The sequence below is a fragment of the Megalopta genalis genome, chromosome 7 (assembly GCF_051020955.1).
Source record: "Megalopta genalis isolate 19385.01 chromosome 7, iyMegGena1_principal, whole genome shotgun sequence".
NCBI lineage: Eukaryota > Metazoa > Arthropoda > Insecta > Hymenoptera > Halictidae > Megalopta > Megalopta genalis.
In genome coordinates, this window is record NC_135019.1 from 22,561,724 (window position 1) to 22,577,090 (window position 15,367).

The 15,367-nt window shown below is 34.2% G+C and overlaps 1 protein-coding gene across 6 annotated transcripts in view; it reads right to left on the reverse strand.

The window, feature by feature from the left end:
* The window catches only part of LOC143259846 (RYamide receptor), a 284,265-nt gene that overhangs the window by 109,395 nt on the left and 159,503 nt on the right, over positions 1-15,367 (reverse strand). The window lies entirely within an intron of this gene.

Consider the following 15,367-nt stretch of genomic DNA (forward strand, 5'->3'; position numbering starts at 1 on the left):
CCACATTTCACAGGAACACTGAAATAAATAAAGTACTAAAAATGTTCAATTACTTTTTATTCCCACAAATAACCCTGTCATGTAACTGCGATCGTACATTACAGACATGTAAGTGCGATTGTACATTGTAAGCATGTAAATGCGACTGTATGGAAGCTCCGTGTAGGAGGCGGAGAAATTTGTTGGACAATGGTTTACAGAACTGCGCAAAACCTGTCTAAAACAGTTTACATATTACTGAAGTGACGATCAGAGATAACAACAATCAAGCTGCAAACTTTTGTAACTAATTAAATCGAATTTAATGAGAAAGAATTATCTAAATCAGGTATTGGCGAGTCGCGGCCCGTAAGCCAATCTGGCTCTTTCCCACTCCTACGGCCCTACGTGGCTCGTCCCTCACACATCCACGCGACACGAAAAACGATATGACATTATTTCTTCTGTGCTCCACGCGGAGCTGTTCATGTGCATGGGGTGGTAGTAGTAGTGGAGCATGTGGCTCGCGACCGAAATGACTCGTCCATGCCTGTCGTAAATTATTCATAGAGACAAGCTAATACTATGTTTTTTATTTAATGCTCCATTTTTCAGGAAAAACGAGTTGGAAGATCTACCATGTTCGCGTGGCTTATGTATGGCGAAAAGTAGAATTGGTAGGCCATGAACAGACGTGCCACTTAAATTCCTATTCAACAGTACGATTTCTAAAACCTATTTTTTTCGAAAATAAAGCCTCGGTTGAAAAATCTTATTTTGCTTTCTTAGTTTTCTTATTTCTTCATCAGGCAGTACTCTATAACCCGCTTATACATCTTATTCCGTTGGACTCTGTATATGTATGAAAGAAAATGGATGCGTCCCGTTTACGTCGCGCAATTGAGCATAAAATTGTAAGTCGAAATATGCAACTAATTAATTCAGATTCTCCATGTAAAAAAGAATAACTGTATAATTATATCAAAAATAAAAAATTCATGTCTATTTAATTTTTATTGCACCGTAATTTCCATACTTTAACAACTGTATATAATTTTACAATGAACATTATATATAACTACTATGTGTAGCAAATAATTCTAATGTATAAGAGTATAAAAACAATTGAAAAACAAGTCGAAGTCCAACACTTTAAAATATATATTTTTCAAACCACTTTTTAAAGCTGAAATTTTTGTACATGTTCAATATGATCTTGCTGCGCTATGACGTGATTATTTGAAATGAATAATTTGCTTGGTCTGCGAAGCTTTAAAGGGTCATTAATCCGTAGAAAAAATATGTTCTTAAAATGGTAATGTTGCAGCATCGAATTTTTGCAATAAAAAATCTTGCAATAATCTTGCAATAAATTATCTTGTAGATAATTGAAATAATTTGTTCCTCATTTTAATTTATAACTTGCATAAAAAAAAGTAACTTGCATACAGTCCAGTGATCAAGAATGTAAAGTAAATTCTCCCTAAATAGTCTGTGTTAGAGGCTTGCTTATATTGTCCCTGTGATATTCTTACGCCTATGCTAAGGTTTGACGGAGTCGGTCTGGTCAGCTCCTTTGACTAGAATTCCCGGAATGACAACTCATAATATGATAACATAACTCTTTTAATTTTAACATTTTAAAACTGAATTTTTTAAACATATTGATTAAAATGAGACCAAACATGATATAGTTTTTTAACATAGTCGTTTTTTTGCGAGTACTCGGCAGCTCTACATGATACACATATTGTACCAGCGGCCGTTAACGTAAGTTTGTGACACTGCACAACTGTTGTACCAGTGGCAGGTAAAGTGCTAATGTACACCGATATGCTGGCCGCTGTATTTTAGGTTTGCCGACTGCCCTAGATTGCTTAAGTTTGTTTTTGTTTGCAAGTTGCGAGAATATATATCACAGGGTGGGGCATTTTAAACAGGTCACCTGAATAACTCGCTTGTTTTTGAAGATAGGAGAAAATGCATTAGACCAAACTTACTTGGTATCGGGGGACTCATAAAAAAAAAATCTGATATATTACCAATTTTTCTGTAGGTGGAGGCATCAAGGAGATATGAAGGTCAATTCTGTTTTTTTAAATGGAACGGTAAGTTTTTTTATTTACATTCTGATAGAGTGTTTCGAGGCGAATACAATGAACTATTATGAAGGTCATTCAAGGTCACCCAAAGTCAACTGCAAGAGAAAACTGATTATTTCAAAGCACACTTCGAATACTTGGATACTTTAATACTGCTACTATAAGTATTCAAAATGGCGACCTTGAACATGGATACATAGTCTAAATTGTTGCAATACTGATGACACTGCCTGGAAAATTTCATTTGTATCTATTACAGAGCAAGCTCTTCTTATACGTTCTTGCATGTCAAGTTTGGTAGTTGATTTTTCACGGTACACTTCTGCCTTTAATTTTCCCCACAAATAAAAATCGAGAGGTGTCAGGTCTGGGGATCGTGTCGGCCATTTGTTACTTCCTGATCGACCTATCCAACAATCTCCAAATTTTCTATTTAGAAATTCTGTAACATTGCGTGCTGAATGAGCAGGACATCCGTCTTGCTGGAACCACATGGATTGTCATATGTCCAGTGAAGTGTCTTCTAACAATTCTGGCAAAACGTCTTCTAAGATTCTGAGGTACTTACTACTATTTATAGCGTGCCATCAATAAAATATGGACCAATTATTTTATTATGAAGAAGGCCGCACGAGACGTTTACAGACCAAGGTCTCTGTTTGTCGACTTCTCTCAACCATTGTGGATTATCTACTGACCAGTAACTGCTCCATGGTTTATAAATGTGGCCTCATCGGTAAATAAAATAAATTTTACTCAAGAACATTTCATCGTCTTGTAGTTTTCGTAAGCCCCATACACAAAATTGTAAACGTTTTGTATAATCATTTTCAGTTATTTGTTGATGAAGTGATATGTGGAACGGGTGAAATTTGTTAATGTGTAATATTCGTAAAATACTTCGTCGACTGATCCCACTTTTGCGTTCCAGTTGTCTTGTACTAACATGTGGATCTCGTATTACAATATTTATCGAGTTTCCATCATCAGTTGCTCGTTTGGCAAGATTACGTGTTTTGTTATCCACAGTTCCAGTTTCTTGGAACTTTTTTATAATGTTTCTAAACACAGAAAGTGAAGGTCTATTATTACGATCGGGAAATCTTTCACCATACACACGTACCGCTTCCCTCATAATTCTATGACATTCACCATAAATAAGAACCATTTCTACTTTCTCTGCTATCGTGTAACGCATGTTAGAAAACTGAACACATAGACTGAATAAATATTACGAAGCTGTACTCTAGTCGGTAGTCAAATTACCAATAAATGTTTGAGGATACAGATAAGGGTACAATGTGATTGAATGTTTATCTTTTGTGACCCGTGTCACGAAATACACACTCGTGATACACAAGTATTCGGAAAGTACTCTGAGACAATTTATTTTCTCTTGCAGTTGACTTTGGGTGACCTTGAATGACCTTCATAATAGTTCAATAATTCGCCTCGAAACACTCTATCAGAATGTAAGTAAAAAAACTTACTGTTCTATTTAAAAAAATAGAATTGACCTTTATATCTCCTTGACGCCTCCACCGACAGAAAATTTGGTAATACCAGATTATATATATATGAGCCCCCTGATACCAAGTAAGTTTGGTCTAATGCATTTTCTCCTATATTCAAAAATAAGCGAGTTATTCAGGTGACCTGTTTAAAATGCTCCACCCTGTATATATATATATATATATATATATATATATATATATATATACATATTTTACAAATTGAACATTATTCAATAAATAGCGTGTTACTGTCACTCACACACACACGAGTTAATTTTAATGTTAGATGGCTGTAATGTTGAAAGGTATTGAGGTACTATTGAAAAGAGTATGTTTCTTTTACTAATGATAGATTGCTTGAAAGAACAAAAGATCAGTATACTACTGTGATCAAAAAGTAAGGTGAATTTGTTTATAAAATGTAAATCTTTATTTATTCTTCCAAATCAATTTCACCCCTTCAAAGTAATCCCCGTCCGATAAAACGCACTGTTTCCAACGCTTTTTCCAGTCCTCGAAACAGTCGGAATAGTCTTTTTCCGGTATAGCCTTTAAGACCTTCTTCGATTCGGTTTTTATCTCCTCAATCGTGTCAAAATGGCGTCCCCGCATTGGCCTTTTGAGTTTGCTGAATAGCCAGAAGTCGCACGGAGCCAAATCAGGCGAAAACGGTGGTTGCGGAACGATATGAGTCGAGTTTTTGTCGCGAAAGTCGTGAAGAACCAATGCAGTATCACATGGTGCATTATCGTGATGAAGGAACCAAGAGTTGTTCGCCCATAATTCCGGCCGTTTCAGACGAATAGCTTCACGCAAACGACGCATACCGCTTAAATAATATTCTTTGTTGACAGTTTGGCCCGGCGGAAGGAATTCATAGTGCACTACACCACGATAATCAAAGAGAACTGTCAACATGACCTTGATTTTCGATCGACTTTGCCGTGGTCTTTTCGGTCTTGCTTCACCTTTTGCACGATATTCGCTGGATTGGTCGGTGGTTTCAGGGTCGTATGCGTAAATACAAGTCTCATCTCCAGTAATGATGCATTTCAAGTGGTCCTGATAGTCAGACAGCAAAGTTTCACACACATCAACGCGACGCTTTTTTTCCAAAAAATTGAGCGATTTTGGCACCAATCGAGATTTGACGCGTTTGAGACACAAAACATCCTTCAAAATGGTTTGGGCTGAGCCAAATGATATTCCAACACTATCAGCGAGGTCTCTCATTGTCAATCGACGATTTTCAAGCACCAAATCTTCGATTTTTTGGACGTGGCCCTCGTCGGTAGACGTTGATGGTCGTCCAGAGTGCGGTTCGTCTACAGCGCGTTCTCGGCCCGCTTTGAACTCGTTGTACCACTTATAAAGGTTTTTTTGTGCCATAGTTTGATCAGAAAAGGCCTTCCGCAGACAACAGAAATTACTTCGTCGACGTGGAGCGTGTTAAGAATCTTGGTAGTGTATATTGCTAATGCTCTGAATACACTGGTAGCGAGAGGCTTGAATCCCCATAATATTCACATAATTAGACATTCCTTAGGTGGCCAAGTTGCTGCAACTGTAGGGTCATATACAAACTTCAGGGTTCCCAGAATAACAGGTATGTTGTGATGAATTCAAACACGATGATATGAATGCTTGTAGTTTCAGTGCTCTCTTCAATCCGTCAACATTTATGATTTAATGTTTTGTTAGCACAAGTTACTTTTTTGTTAAGATTGAGTGCTTTAGGAACGTGCTTCATCTTCAGTGTATCAGAATATGTTCTACATTTATTGCAAATCTGGCCACCGCGAAAGTGGCGCAGATATGTTTCCTCGCCAGGTCTGGCATACACAAGAAATTTAGTACCCACCCCCCGACGGAACACCTACGAGGGGTCCGAACGTGGGTAAACCAACGCCTTCTCTTATCGGTCATTAGGCCGGGTACGGAAGACCCAGTCTTAACTCCGCGTCCGTGTAAGGAGTTTTGTGGTTTGCTTTGCCCCCAAAGTGCCACACGACAGCAATTGTACAGCGTGTCAGGCTAGAGGGCAAATATGTTCTACACTGGGAGGTACTTGAAGGCTGACGATGTTGCGTTTATCGTCATTATACATACGATGTGGATTTCCTTCCTGACGGAGGATGCAGGCCACAGCCTGGCTATTCTGGTATGATACTCACAAAAGACTCGGGGATTTCGTAAATTTGATTTACCACATCCTTACTTTTGTTATACCGTCGTGCGCACAGTAGTGAGGACAGTATATTCTACCGAAGTGGAGATCTGTACAAGTGGGACTCGATATCTGATGTTTCTCTTGCTACATTCGAACCATACTCTGAAGTTTTACGTTCTAGAATTGGAGGGGGTAGAAATGGACGTTTAATCAATTGACTGTTGCGTCACCCATATTATATCTTTTATAAATTGATGTCGTATTATATAAAATGGCGACGATCAAAATTAACGATTTGTCGAATGATTTTATTATTGTTCATTTTAGTAAACTGCATCATAGATCATCATAGATCTATGATGATATAGTCATCGTAGATCCTGACGTTTCTATGCAGAATGGGTCGGTAATCCTTTTGGATTCTTGGCTGACCGATGCAACGGTGATGGCCTATTTAGTAAGAAAATATGTGACCGGTCAAATGTAATTTCTATGGGATACGCTACGCCATCTAATGCGTTAGTACAAAGCTATTTGTTTCTAATCGAGTGGATTGAATCATCGGTACTTGTTGACGTAAACTATCAATAATCACATCCTTATTACATTTTAACGTTCGCACATTTTCAACTGTTTGATCAACGAAATATAAATAACATTTATGACCTAAATATTCAGGAAATAACAGTAACAGAAATTCCTCTGTTATTTCAGTATAGAATATTGATCGTAGACTCTAAATTTCTCAAAGAACCAGTCAATTCAGAATTGTTGGCTTTTGAACGTTTTAGTTAGAAATAGCGATTGTAAATGATAGACTACTTTTCATAGATAATAGATTTCTTTTTCGATTACCATTATGTTTTGATTGCTCGTAACACATAATGTTTCTTTGCAGCAGGGGCACGCCATAGGATTCAAGGGACTAGTATAACTCCTACATCAATAAAAATATACTAAATTTTCTAATAGGTGTGAACACTTTACAACTTGTATTTCGAACAATAAAGTGAACAGCTAAACTAAAGGTACTTGACTGGTTGAAATACTGTACAAACATTGTAAGATAAGATAAAAATATTTGAGGAAAAACTGTGTTTTCTGTTTGTCCTTTCGTCACGCTTTTAAATTTTCTAATAATACACGTTACCTTAACGATTTATCTCGAATACGATTGTTGCTGTTTTGTTTTATCTTACTTTACGTTAACGTCGGTTTGTCAATGTATCTTTCAAATAATTTTTGATTTCGTCGAATACGGTTGATTGCTACGAATAAATAACTAAAGTGTGTTGTGTAACAATGTGCGAATGCCAGAATGGAAATTTATGTTGATAAAACGAGTATTCTACACCGTTAAGTGATATAAATGTAACATAAGGCGTATTTAATCTAATAATTTGCGTATTTTAATAACAATAATGATTCCTCTCCAATTGATATTTTATATCAGAAACATTATAGTATTTGTTATTGTGGAAACACATCTTATCGATTTTCTTAAAATAGGGACATACATAATTGTTTTTCGAAGAATGATTTTACAAACACATGCAAAATTCAATTCGTAATAGCAATCTTTAAGTAAAACCATCCTTTACAAGGAATTTATGAACTTCTGAGAGCTGTCGCATGTTTACTTGGTCAGTTAATGATGCAGTGTAAAATCGAGATGTTTTTATAGTACCTACTATAAACTTTGCATGTAATACCTCTTACATGCCGATTTCTTAACAATTACCTGAAAGCTAAAGTAAACATTATTTGATAAAGTATTAATTACTCTGACCAAAACTGCTTTCGTTCTTATACAAATTTATAATGTTTGAGAAGAGTGCCAACAGACAATAAAGCGCCCTTCTCAATACCAACCTTCATGGTTGGTTTTCCTTCTCTTACTGCGATGGTTGGAGCCTTATGGTTAATATTGCGCATCCAGTGAAAATATCTGCCACTTTCCTTATTATTTTCTTATGTGCTTCATACAATCGATAATACTTTATTGGCCTCGTAAACAAGGTAATGCGAAGTTTTATATGTAATGAGACATGACAAAGTTATAAAATTACGTTATCGAATTTCTACGATGTACAATGCTTTGTTATACATTCACACTTGAACGCGGATCACTTTATCGAAAATATGACTCACTCAGTACGTTTAGGATTATTTACAATTTTATTTATCAATTTTCTCAACATGTTTTCTGAGGTACTCCTCTTAGCACGCGTTTATGTTTCTATATAGAAAATCGCGGAACGTGTGAAAATCTAAATTCATTGTCAGAAACAAGATAGTCAATTAACAGTATCTATACTTTTGGTGAAAATGGACCTGAGTCCAAGTATTAATATACTTAAATCATACATTTTCCGTTTACTCTTTCCAAGACGATTAGTAATTACTTCATATATCATTCATGTTTCTAAGTTTCATGATTGTAATTAATCCAGGTTCAAGTCGATAGAAAATTTGAAAGGAGTGAATTTTTTTTTTGCGTCTACTAGTTTTCTTATTTCATGTAAATGTTTATGTATTTGTATGTATACATATGTATAGATGGTGCGAAACTTTTTTCGGTGTGCAAACAGTGAGTGCAATTATCAGTCTGCGATACATGACCACCCAATTTTTGCTTGCATTTTACCATGATCTGAACAATTTTTCTATTAGCTACACTGTTAATCAGAAAGAATCTCGCAATTAGATGTTCCGAGCAAACATATTGCAATCGCTGAACTGCACTGATTTAATGTGTGAGCATTTTCTAGTGCTTCCTGGGATTGATTTCACGTCTTTTGACTGTTCCGTTCAAGTACGATTTTGCTATACCATTCGTTAAAAATAATATAATCACATTTTATTTCGAACAAGAACATTTATCATACGATTTACATTATATTTTTAATTGCAATTAAAAGAGAAGTGTTCCATGAACATGAAGCATAATTTAGGAAAAACCTATAATGAACTAGGGCAAGTTAATTGTATACGAATATAAGGTATATTCGCTCAAAATGTTCCCATAATGGACAAACAAACGGTTCGAAACTGTATTTTATTTTAGTTATTACAGATCATGATTCAATTATTAAGACAAATAATAAATATTCACGTGACAGTGGAATTCAATACGCATTTCATATTAATAATTTATTTCACGAAGTTTTTAATTAAATCGTACAATTAAATTCACTTCATTACGGATAACCAATATTGTACGACATGTCACGTATTATCGATAATTTCAATTGGCTCGCGCAATTAGTGAGGGAACGATACGTAAACGAAATATCAGCGTACTATTTTAAAGTAATGTTCCCCGTATGAGCGATGCATTTAAACAGCTTATCTTCAACAAGCCTCAACTTGACTGATGTAAATAAACCTGTTCTGGTAGAATCACCAATGCCTTAATTATTCGTAAATAGTACGCAAATGTCGTAATATATTATTCGAATGGGAGAATAACAGATAGTAGCCCGTTTGGAAGATATACATGAATCATTTATGCATTTGATATGCGTCTATATGATTTGGCACAGGTAGGATGTTGTAACATTTATTTACACAACGTTACGGGAGTTCAAATATCAATAATTTCGCGGTTATGTATTTTGTGATCCTTTTACATGTAATCTAGTAATACATAAAATCGCCAATTTTCATATTGATTTTCAAAACAGCTGATCTATCTTTTACCACTTGAATTTGTAAGAAAACCCTATAAATTCTTACGGTGGAGCAAATATGATGAACTTTTTCTGGATAGAAAGTCGCGCATACTTCGTGTTGGTCAACTAACCGACGTATGATTCCTTATTATGTTACAGCTGACACCAATACATTGTATATTGTATAGCTCTTCTATAGAAAGGGGAGACTGTTTTGCCACGCATCGGCTGAATAAACAAGCGTGAGAGAGTTATACCATAGGTTGCTAATTGTTGCAAATATTTAAAATGCAAGAAGACGTATAAATTGACAAGGTCAATAAAACCTTAAATAATAATACAATAAATTAATAATAAATAACTTTGTTTGCTCTAAATAATTTAATTTCTCTACCTTTCATTATATACCGCTTTTTAATACAAGTGATACTGCAAAATGACAATGTAGTCCCTGAAAATTTTGTTGTACAATATTCGAATTTCAAAATTTGTATAAATGAAAAAAAAATAGAAAATGAGTAGTCTCAAGTGTTTATATTTAAGTTTGGTTTGTCCTTTTCTTTTTTCACTTTCTTTCTTTTTGTTCCTGTAATTCGTCCATCCTTACGCGTGTCTGCTACTGCTACCATATTATTACTCCCGCTCATTGTAATAAAGGATTCATACCGTTGATAAATGAAGTTATTAATATTAATATTATTATTATTATTATTATTATTATTATTATTATTATTACTATTATTATTACTATTATAAATAATGAATACTGCTTATAATTTGAATTATTAAGAAATGTAAAATAGATAAAAATTATATGAGTAAGATGGTTATCCTGGCTTACCGAGTGTAATATTGCTATAAAATAAGATAATCTTTGTATTCATGTAGAATAATAATTTGAATTATAGAAAAATATAAATAGCAGGTGCAAGATTTTAATCTTTTTTATGTTAACGCTATTTGGAACTGCAAATAAGATGTTAAAAAGCAATATGGATTTGCAATTGTTCGACTGGCTGTTATCTGTTGTAACTGTTATCTGTTTCTTTTTCGCCCCCTCTCTCTCTCTCTTTCTCTCTCTCTCTCTCTCTCTCTCTCTCTCTCTCTCTCTCTCTCTCGCTGCACTATCCTTCTTTCAAACCATTCATTAAAACTGTAACAGATGCCGCATACTGCCAGCTAAGAAGACAATGCAAAATTAATGTGAGGCAATTCAGCATGAAGATATCTAAATGATGCAAATGCAAACTTCTGAAATTAATTACAGTCAAGACGGACTTCAGTTATTCGGTTAAATAGTGATCACTTGACCTGATTTATTAAACGTTCATCTTTATTGAAAGTGAAGGTTTAACTTGCAGAGAACTAACTATTTGTTAAACGTTGAACATTCTATTATAATTATTTTGAATATTATAATATAGTATTATAACATAAAAATTTCTCAGAAAATAATGCGTGCTAGGAGAAATTAATTTATTATTTATTATATTATATTAATTTTATTTTATATTAATAAATTATTTATTATTAATATATAATATTAATTTATTTATTATTATAATTATTTTATTTAATTTTTATTTTAGCTTCCGCTATCCGGAAGCACGAAAGTCTTTCTCCTGTTAGACCGAGTACTGCTGACTGATGACAACTTTGCACGTTTTTCTTGGCTGCAATGAGAAATTGCTGGTCACAGGTGACGGTTCCTGCGCAAAGAACTGAGCCGACGATATATTCTCTCGCGTGACATAATGAATGATATTACTAGTCGTAAAATGCTCTATTACCACTTACAGTCTTTCGTAGGATTTCATTTGCCATATCTACATTTGCAAAAGGCGTACTTGCATTCTAAACTGATTACGTTTTCCTGCGACTGGTTAAACTTTTGAATAGTATCGTGAACGATGCAAATGTAATTGGAGTTTCGTGCCGAACGATCAAGACTATACAGGGTGTTCCTGGAAAGTATGTGCGAGGTGCAAGAAATTATATGTCGCGATCGTGATAGTAGAAATCTATATTGCTCTATCGATGGAGGTCTATTAAAAAATCTTCGCACAAAATGACCATGACATTGAAAATCAAAATCTAATTTTTTTGCTGTATCATATGGTACTCGCCAGGAGGAACAATAGTCTCAAAAGAACCATAGTCACAAGTCAACCTCTTACATAAAAATCGATGTTAAAAACGACATATAAAAATTATGTCATGACTACCAGTCTCAAATTGCGGTAGAACTGTCCGGGATGTGATTCTTCATGCAAAAATATGTCCAGAAAAAAAGGCTTTGTTTTCGAGAAAACTGAGTTGGAAGATGCGTCGAGTTTACATAGCTTTGTAGTATGACGAGAAGTAGATTTGGAACGTCATGGCCAGATGCGTCATTCAATTCCTATTAAATAGTATTATCTTTTGAAACGAATTTTTCTCGAAAACGTAGTCTTGAACGAAAAGATGTTACGTTTTTTCTTCGTATTATTTTTGCATGTAGAATCGGTACCAGACCTGTTGTACCACGATTTTGGGACTGGTAGTCATGACATAATTTTTAGATGTCGTTTTTAACATCGCGTTTTATGTAAATGGTTGACTTGTGACTATGGTTCTTTTGAGACTATTGTTCCTCCTGGCGAGTACCATATGATACAGCAAAAAAATTAGATCTTGATTTTCAAGGTCATGGTCATTTTTTTGAACAGATCTCTACATCGATCCAAAGCTGTAGAATTCCTCTATGGTAATCGTGACATATAATTTTTTTGACACCCTGTACAATCAGACACCAGGTAATGTCTCATAAAAGAACAAGAAGAAAATGTAGAATAACTTTTTTTACGACTAATTTACGACTAACTTACGACTAATTTACGACTAACAAGGAGACCCTACAATAGTGGAAATCGCTATTTAAACAGTATTAGATAGAAGTTATAGTATGTACGTAATATCAAAATACCCTGATACATTTCTTCACAATGGGCCTTCGTTTTCGAGATACAGTAATTTCTCCCGGTTGCTGTTGAATTTCCTTGTGCTAGTCCAACGCCTATGTAATTTATTGCTACGCTGATGCTAAGGGTCGACGGAGTCGTTCACGTGTATGATGCGACACGCGACGCGAATTCCCGGAAGACAATACAAAATGAACTGTTTGAGTGTGAGTCAAGTAAGAAAAACCGCGGAGTTACATGGAACTTCGTAGGTTCTAGGTACGTGACCACCGAATCATGACATGTGGCCCCCGAATTGCCTTCGAATCGTGTCATATCCTCCGAATTGCCTGCGAATTGCCTTTGAATCGTGGCAAAAAATTGAAAATAAAAAAGTTAAGTCATCGTCTTTATTCCAGCATTATTATGTATTTATATTAATGTACACCTGCATGCTGGGCGCTGCCTTTTTTTGCCGACTGCCTCAGATCTTACGGTTTTGATTCTAACCTTCGAACATTTCTGAGAGAAATAACTGTATTTTGACTTAAAGTCTTGTACGCATCTAGTAAATAGATTATTTATAGTTTGTTCTTTCACCAGTACTTCTATTTTTTACATACAAAATTTATGCTTTTCGTTTTGAAATTAATATTGATGCCATGTAGGATTAACATTAAATGCAAAAATAAAATATTTTTTCATTTCAAAGTAGTATAAAAAAAATGAAACAACAAACAGTAACAACAGTAGGTATTCGAACCTACTTACCTACAGGTTTTTAGTTTAATCGCCCTATCGACTTAGCCACAACTTGTTCTGTTGAAGATTGTTATAATAATTCATTTATTAGGTGCGTACAATACTTTAAATAAAAGTATCTTGAAAACGAAGGCCCATTGTGAAGAAACGTGTTACGGTTTTCGTGATACAAGGTATGTACAATAATATAACTTGTACCTACTGCCGTTTTATAAGCGATTCCCATTACCGTAGGTTCGCTTTGTAAGATACAGTTTGTCATGCGACATACCGTGACTCCCATTAATATTCGGACATCTAGAACGCAATAACTTTTTTAAAACTGAACTAAATGACGTGAATTTTGTTTTCGATGATGGATAGTCCCTAGGGAACTAGGGACTATTGTCTAGTAAGACAATGTATAAAATACTTTTTTTCAATTTTGTTATTACTCAGATTGACAAAACAAAAGAAAACAACGCACGTTTTTTTAACTTATATGTATGCTGAAAATGTCATCGAAATCGGTTGACGCAGAGTCAAGCTGGGATACTATAATATTAATATTATACTATACTATAATATGTACATACAGGTTTTTGAAAGTTATTTGTCAAAAGAGTCAAAAATCACAGCTCATATCAAAATCAACTGATTTCGATGAAATTTTTAGCATACATATAAGTTATCGATATCTACGAAACGAATTTTGTACGTTTTCATTATGAGCTCAGATGAAAGGGTTAAAAAACGATAGTTTTCTTATTAACTTTTGTCATTCCAAGTAATAGCAAAATTAAAATCAAAGAATTTGAGTCATTTTCTAGTTGACTAATTTCTGTATAAAACAAAAAAAAGTTATTTTATATTTTTTTCATGTTTTTTTAAATGAGGAATCATCTTGTGCACGCTTGAACATATCTTTCAGGGACACTCTATTTCTGACGCAACGGATGTGTTCTGCAGTTGTTACAATCGATCGAACACACGCGTGATTACTCGACGTGCTGCTGATTATTCCATTGCGGATGATGTTCGCAATATGTACTGGTTGCCAATGCTAACTGAATTTCCTTTCATTTGGCTCGGATAAAGAAGTTGAAAATATATACATTATTTTTTAATTTTTTTGTTATCCCCATCAATTGTAATCTAAAAAACTATTTGTATACTGGTATCGTAGAAAACTAGATGGTCTAATACCTAAACAATATTCATGTCCTTTGAACCAATTTTAAAAAAGTTATTCTGCTTGAAAAGTCGTTAACTTACTTTCTGAAGCAACTGATTATTAAGTAATCAGTAATCATTGATTAATGGTTAATAGGACCCGTAATCACGATATGATTATACTTTTGATTATGAAGCTGATTATTATTTAAAATAACAACAAAGAATACCGTATACCTTATATACCTTACACTATAAGGTGTATGTATAAGGCAGAGTGTGAATATGACAATCATTCAAATGATTATAGATTTCTGATTAATGATTGCAGAGTACAAGCGTTATGCAAGTCTACTAGATTATTCCCTGTGATTATTACAAGATTAATGATTGTGATTATTATGATTACTTTCAGTAATCAATTACTTTAATCATCAAAATATAATTGATTAATGCCCAACTCTGTTATACGTATAACGCTCAAAATATATCACCTTCTCATTACATACAAAGTTCTTTATTAATTTTGTTATTGTAATTTGTTGATATATAATTAATGAGTAATATTTTGAATAAACATTTTCTTTTTTAAATTTTACTTTAAAGTAAAGTAATTAATTTTTTCCAACTTTCCATATAATTATTCTTGATTTGCCATGCATAAGCAATAAAGTGCCAAAAATATTGTTCATATAAAAGTTTCTCTTTCTTTATATGATAATAAATTGTTAGAAAAACTTGGTAAGAAAATCTTCACTTCATAAAACATTTAAGATTTTATCTAAACTTTTTAACAATTGATACATCATCATATGAGCTAGCAGTATTTTTGGAAAGAATTTTAGATCTTATTAATTTTGCCTTAGATTCTACTTTAGGACCTAAACTCTCTCTCTCTCTCTCTCTCTCTCTCTCTCTCTCTCTCTCTCTCTCTCTCTCTCTCTCTCTTTGTTCCTCGTGTGTGGATGACTTGACTCCGTCTGGCACGATTTTCTTTGATATTTTATCGACATCGGATGGGAAACGAACTAGCATACCGTTTGGCTTTTCAAGTGGAACTGTACCCTTCTCAAAT